This window comes from Meleagris gallopavo, chromosome Z (assembly GCF_000146605.3).
Source record: "Meleagris gallopavo isolate NT-WF06-2002-E0010 breed Aviagen turkey brand Nicholas breeding stock chromosome Z, Turkey_5.1, whole genome shotgun sequence".
NCBI lineage: Eukaryota > Metazoa > Chordata > Aves > Galliformes > Phasianidae > Meleagris > Meleagris gallopavo.
The window spans coordinates 54508964-54515935 of record NC_015041.2 but is presented as its reverse complement, the minus strand read 5'-3'; the positions used below and the strand labels follow the sequence as shown (position 1 = coordinate 54515935).

General features: G+C 38.5%; 1 protein-coding gene across 1 annotated transcript in view; it reads right to left on the bottom strand.

The window, feature by feature from the left end:
- Positions 1–6972, bottom strand: part of CCNH (cyclin H) — a 120598-nt gene that overhangs the window by 8950 nt on the left and 104676 nt on the right.

Genomic DNA, 6972 nt, shown 5'->3' with positions numbered 1-6972 from the left:
CTGACCCCCAGCTGCCCCTCCTATGACACAGCTCCGTGCCGTTCCCTCGGGACCTGTCGCTGCCACAGAGAGCAGAGCTCAGCGCTGATTCTCTTCTCCTGATGCAGCTTCCTGATTCCTTCTTTCAGGCTTCTTAAAACTGCTGGGAAGTATGCTAGAATGCTGTTTCGAATGCGTTTCAGTTTCATTTTCATCAATGTAGCTATGAAACCATGTAATCTATCAGCATCAAATAGTGATACGTGTAGGGGGAAAAAGTAAGGAATCGTTTACATTATGCCAAATGAAATCAATCTTTAGGATTTTTCAATGAAATATTTCAGAAGAAATGATGCTCTAGTGGTTCTTCTTTGTTCTATATAATGCCAGGATTGGTGTCATTATTGCTAAATTGTATCCTGTAAGTTGATGCATATTCTCCATTAATATCCCTATGAAGGTGATTTAACAACTTGTCATGTTAGCTAGTCCTACCACTTTGCAAATTGTATGGTTCTATCTGGTGTTTTACTATATATTCCTGATCCCAAAAGGACATGGAGGTGCTGGTTGATGGAAAAATGATCTGGCAGTGTGTGCTTCCAACAGTAACCTGGGCTGCATCAGCAGAGGGATAACCAGCAGGGAGAGAGGGGGATTATCTCTTTTTTCTCTGCCCTCATGAGTAGGAGTACTGGAGTACTACATCCAGGCCTGAGGTCTCCAGTTCAGCAAAGATGTGAAACTGTTGAGGCAGGTCCAGAGGAGGCACTAGGATGTTCAGAGGACTGGAGAACTCCTCCTCTGAAAAAAGGTTGAGGAAGTTGGGATTGTTTAGCTTGGAGAAGAAAAGGCTCTGCGGAGAACCTCCTTCTGGCTTTCCAGTACTTAATAGGAGCGTACATGCAGGAGTAGAACCGACTTTTTACATGAGTAGATAGTGAGAGGACAAGGAGGAATAGCTTTATACTAAAAGAAGGGAGATTTAGGTTAGATTTTAGGAGGAAATTCTTTATTTAGTGGTGAGGCCCATCTTTATTAGGGTGGTGAGGCCCAGGCATGGTGTGTCCAGATAAGCTGTGAGTGCCCCATCTCTGGAGGTGTTCAAGGGCAGATTGGATGGGCTCCTGGACAGCCTGATCTTGGCCGAGGGTGGTGAAACTAGGTAGGCTTTTCTGTGATTTTCTGTCAATCCTTTCTTATATTATTCAAAAGGCATAGGTAATGTCATGAGTAATATACAAAGCCATGATCTCTTAGGACATCTAAAGGCAACCAAGGAGGACCAAAAAGCACCACATGCACCACATAAGAGAGGAATTCATAAGCCCTAGTTGTTTGCCCTGTAAATTCTTCTGTTGAAGCATTAAGTATTCATAAAAACTTTAAACTTCATTGTCTGTTGTTGTGTCCTTAAAGAAAAAAAACAAAAACAAAACAAAACAAAACAAAAACCATAAAACAACATGTGGAGGGGTGAGAATAGTTATTACAAGCATATTGCACACAGATGAGTTGTAAGATTTATTTTGAAAATATTCAAAGTACTTGTATGGAAATCATTACAATAATTGCAAGTGTGGATCTTCTGATAAATATTTTTGAGTAGCTGTGTCCACAGGGAAAGCTCCTTATTCATTTTTTTTTTACAAAATACATCACTATTTTGAATTAAATCATTAGAATGAGTTTTTAAACATCATTCTAGACAAAGCCCCTTATTACAATAATGTAAGAAAAAGACTGTGTCATCCACAAGCCAGAGAGGATGATGTTGTTTCTTTTCCTTGTTCAAGCCATAACCAAATCTATACCACCTCTAGAAGGGATGTTTTTGCCAGTTTTCATGAAGGAAATAATAGTATTTTCTGTAGTGCAATGAAGTTTACCTGGAATTAGGAACTATGACTACCATTTTTCTTGATCTACTGTCTTACATGGGCCATGTCATTTATCTTCAGTTTTCCCATACTTCTGTTAAAGCTAAGGGAAATTAGCCTTGTATTTGTCGCTTATTTTTAGTCACCATAAATTTAAAGTGCTATTCAGTGGCCTCTGAATGTTAAAGAATTATGTTGATTCCTTAAAGGAGATATAAATTGAATTTAATATTCAGTATTTTCACTATAAACCAAAGATAGGAAACATGCAGTGTATGTATTCTAAAACTCTGCAACAGCTCAGAGGAGCTGTATTTCATCAAATAGTAAAGGAAAAATATTTTGGATTATGCAAATGTTAGAAAAAAACAAAACAAGTCTGCGGTAAAATGGTAAAATTATTTCCCTAGGTTTTAAAAACTGGAATTCTGTGAAGCTACTGCCAAGGAAAATTGTCTTCAGATAGAAATATTTTCAGATTGTTGTTGCCAGTTGTATTTTCCTCATTTCAAGTTCTTTACAGGTCCCTAGCAATTTAGAATCAAATGTTTCCATTTCCATTAAAATCAACGGCACCACTCCTAGTGATTTCAAAGAGAGAGAATTCATTTTTCCCGTGATTCCACTGACTCTGAGGATAGTTAATTTCCTTTTAAGCCTAACCTCAAATATTAACATTTGTTATTTAGCCTAGAATGTGATGATGATTTATTCACAGAAAGAAACATTTATTCTTGTGTTCTTGGAGAGGATTAATAGCCTGAAAGGGGAAAAAAACAATAAGTTTATTACTATATTATTTTAATATTCACCATAGTTATTGCAACTGCAAATTTGTCTGTAGTGTTGAATTCAATGTTTCAAATACTATGTTTTAGTCCTCAGTCTATTGAATAAATGAATATAATATCATGGTGACTTCTATTTCACTTTACAGCCCTTGACTATTGATTGTCTTACTACTGAAATACTAGTTAAAACTAGATTCTCTCCTTTGTTGCTTTTGCTATGTATTACTTTACTTTTTGTTTCATCTTACTCATGATGCTGGTGAGATTTTTTCTGGAGTGCTAGTCTGTCTTTGTAAAATGTACTAGTCATTCAAATAAGTTATAAATGGTGCATGCACATAGCTATAAGTCATTTAATTTGAATATGCCTTATATAAAAATTAGAATTCTTGGGAAAAACTCAAATATTAAGTAAGAGAAAAGGGGCCAGAAACAATAGTTAGGAATCCCTGACCCTCACATTTTTTTTTTAATCTCAAAGAAAGCTATTTGCATTTTATAATGTACAGCTTAAAATGAACACTAACTGTATGGTCTCCAGAAAATCAGAAATCATGGGAGTGAAAATGAAATATGCTAAGGCATAGCTGTTTGTTTATTCTTCAAGTAAGGGCATCACATTATTTTAGTAGTGAGAATTGAAACCCCTCTTGGCAATGAGAGTTATATATTGCTTTTGAAACACAGAACAACTTTTGAAGTCTGTGGAAGATTTGCCTAAGGGCCAAGAGCCAAAGCTGGCTTTTGTGTAGGAGAGTAGTTGCTATTTTGTCCCTTTCTTCAGTGACATGTCCTGAATTATTCATTGAGTAAGTGCTACTGCTTCCATCCCGTGTTTCTTGCTTTTCCATTTCTGTTCCCCCTCATAACCTTGCCTTGATGTTCTTGACCTTGCATTTCAGTTTCTTCAGAACTCCTTTATTCCCACCTAATTCCACCATCTCAGATGCATATAATTAAATTATTGATGCTGGTGTTGAATAATCATCACAGGATTTCTAAACTGAAACTGAGGAGAAACTGAGGATTTGGACCTTCGCATTATTCACTGCAACTGTCTTCATATTTGGTAAGCACCATTGTGGCATGTTGGCATTATTTATTTGGAGCCAAATGTGTTTGAAATGCTGTTTAAAAAGGGGAACTCTTAAGCACTGTAGAATAAAAAATATCCTGAACGCTACATGAACAGGACAAGAAGGATACTTCCAGTCAACAGGATGTGTGTCGGACACATTATCATCAGTGATTTTCCTTTTTTTGGCCTTTCGAACACTGTCTAGGTTTTATGAACATGGACAACCAAGATGGCGTCAGTAATTTTGTGTTTAGTTAGCACAGGCAAATATCACTTATAGATAAATCTGTGCACACAAGGGTCAGGTCTGAACCTGATTGTTACTAGAATGTACTGTTCATGGGCTTTGATTCACTTTAATTCAAGGGGAAAAGGTGTGCTGTAAAGATAATGTTTGATGCTAACTCCCCTAAATTCTGATTTTGTTTCTGAAATCTTACTTCAAATTGTTACATCATTGCACTGGATTTTAGATGTAATTGGAAAGGACAGAGACAGCCTGCTCTCACTACGAATCTGGGTACAGCCTGCAGAGACCCAAAAAATCTTTTTCCTGTCCTAGGGCATAAAATCACTGAAAATTAAAGTGACTTCATGTAATTTTGTAAAATTGGTATTCTAAATTCTAGGAAAGCCAACTTCCAGCTCTTCAGTTAGTCAACAAAACCCCCTGGGAAATGGGCAGTCATCATCAAATTGTCATCAAGGGCAAGATGGCAGAGCAGAACTTGTGGATCTTTAAGAAGCCTTCCTCAGTCACCAAACCACTTTCAATAGTGTTTGAAAAGTCATGGGAGTCAGATGAAGTCCCTGGTGACCAGGAAAAGGTTAGAAAGAATGACCCAGGGAACTTCTGATCTGATCTGTCTCTGTGTCAGGGAAGGCCATAGAACAGATCCTCCTGGAAGCTAAGGCTCATGGAAGACAGGAAGGTGATACAAGACAACCAGCATGGCTTTACCAAGGGCAAGTCCTGTTTGACCAATCTAGGGGTCTTTCACAGTGGTGTAACTGCATCAGTGGACAAGAGAAGAGCCACTGATTTCATCTATCTGGATTTCAGTAACACCTTTGATATGGTCCCCCATAACAACCTTCTCTCTAAATTGGAAAGATCTGGGTTTGATGGGTGGACCATTCAATGAACAAAGAACTGGTTGCAAGATCATACTCAGGGGGTAGCGATCAATGGGTCAGTGTGCAGGTGGACATAGTACAAGGGAAAATGGTTTGGAACTAAAGGAAAAGAAATTTAAATTGGATTTAAGAGGGAATTTTTTCACAGAGAGGGTGGTGAGGTGCTGGCACAAACTGCACAGTGAGGCTGTGCATGTCCCATTTATGGAGATGTTGAAGGCTAGGCGAGATCGGGCCTTGTGCAATCTGTTCTAGTACTTGATTCAGTGGTTTGCAACCCTGCCAAGTCAGAGGACATTAGAACTAAATGATCTTTGAGGTCCCTTCTAATCTGATCCATTCTATGATTCTATGAAGACCAGTGATGAGTGATGGCCCTCAGAGGTCCATACTGGGACCAATGCTTTTTAATATCTATATCAATGATAGTGACAATGGAATTGAATGCACCCTCAGAAAGTTTGTGAATGACTGCAAGCTGTTTGATGTGGTTGACACATCCAGGGGATGGGATGCCATCCAGTGAGACTTAGGCAGACTCGAGTACTAGGCCCAGGAGAACCTCATAATATTCAACAAATCCAAGTGTAAGGTCTTTCACCTTGGTTGCGGCAACCTCCACCATCAATACAAGCTAGGAGATGAAATGACTGAGTACAGCCTTGCCAAAAAGGGCTTTGGGGATACTGGTGTGTGGTGAGCTGGACACAAGCCAACAATATGCCCTCACAGCCCGGAAAGCCAAACATATCCTGGAGTGCCTCTAAAGAAGTACAGCCAGCAAGGCAAGGGAGGTAATCCTGCCCCTCTACTCTGCACTGGTGAGTTTGGCGTACTGTATCCAGATGTGGAGTCCTCAGCACAGGAGAAATGTTGTCATCTTGGAGCGCATCCAGAGGAAGTCCACAGAAATGATCCAAGGGGTGGGAACACCTCCCCTGTGAGGACAAGCTGAGAGATCTGGGGCTGTTCAGCCTGGAGAAGAGAAAGCTCTGGTGGTGACTTGAGAGTGGGCTTTTAGTATCCAAAGGGGACCTATAAGACAGAAGGGAACGGACTCTTTAGCAGGGTCATTTGTGATAGGACAAAAGGAAACGTTTTCAAATTTAGAGAGGGGAAATTTAGATTGGCTATAAGGACCAAAAATACTTTTTATAATAAAGAACAGATTGTCTGGAGACATTGTGGATGTCCCATTCCTAGTGACAATCAATGTCAGGCTGTACCAGGCTCTGAGCAACCTGATCCATCTGTAGACATGCCTGTTCATAGCAGAACAGTTGGATTTAAAAGTCCCTTCCAATTCAAATGATTCTACTATTCTATTATTCTGCTATTCTCCTCTACGTGCTAGTATTTGACTGCTATGAAAATTTCTTTTTTCCTATGAAGGAATGCTACTTTTGCAGTGTGTTTGAGACAAAGTGGACTGAGAGACTAGATGGAGAATTCAAAAATCACCTTCAGCACTAAACCAGGCACCTCTTTAGACATTTAGTGATAGGACTCTATAAATAGTCTGATGATTAGACTTGATGAAGTTAAAGATCTTTTCCAATCTAGATAATTCCACGATTCAGTGATTTTACAGTCATGACAGAGACATGGCCACTAGCAGATTAGTTGTTTGTATTTGTAACATTTATTATATTTATTCATTTTACAGTTTCTTATAACCTATATAGTCTACATGGTAAGTGGGAATTGCATCATTTTTATCCACAGCCAAGCTCACAAATGAAAATAAACTTTGAAATTAAAATTAAAAAGTGTGTTGTGTTTGTTTGTTTGTTTGTTTTGATTTGTTTGATTTTTTTTTGAAATCTATTTAGAAGCCTTTACTGAGAGACAAATTATGGTCATCCTGATCAGATTGGATCCCTGTTTACAACAACTAACCATTTTTTCTGCTATTTTTGAAATGCACTGTGTTACTCACTTATTAGGATTGTTCCCATCTTCCTTATTCTCTTGGATTTTTTTTTCCCCACCATTTTTTTTGTTTAAAGGAGGATGTTTAAGCAAGGAACAATGGAGATTAAATGCCTGTCTTTCCACAACACTCTTTCTTTCTAAATAAGGCACTTACCAGCCAGTTGTCCTTTTT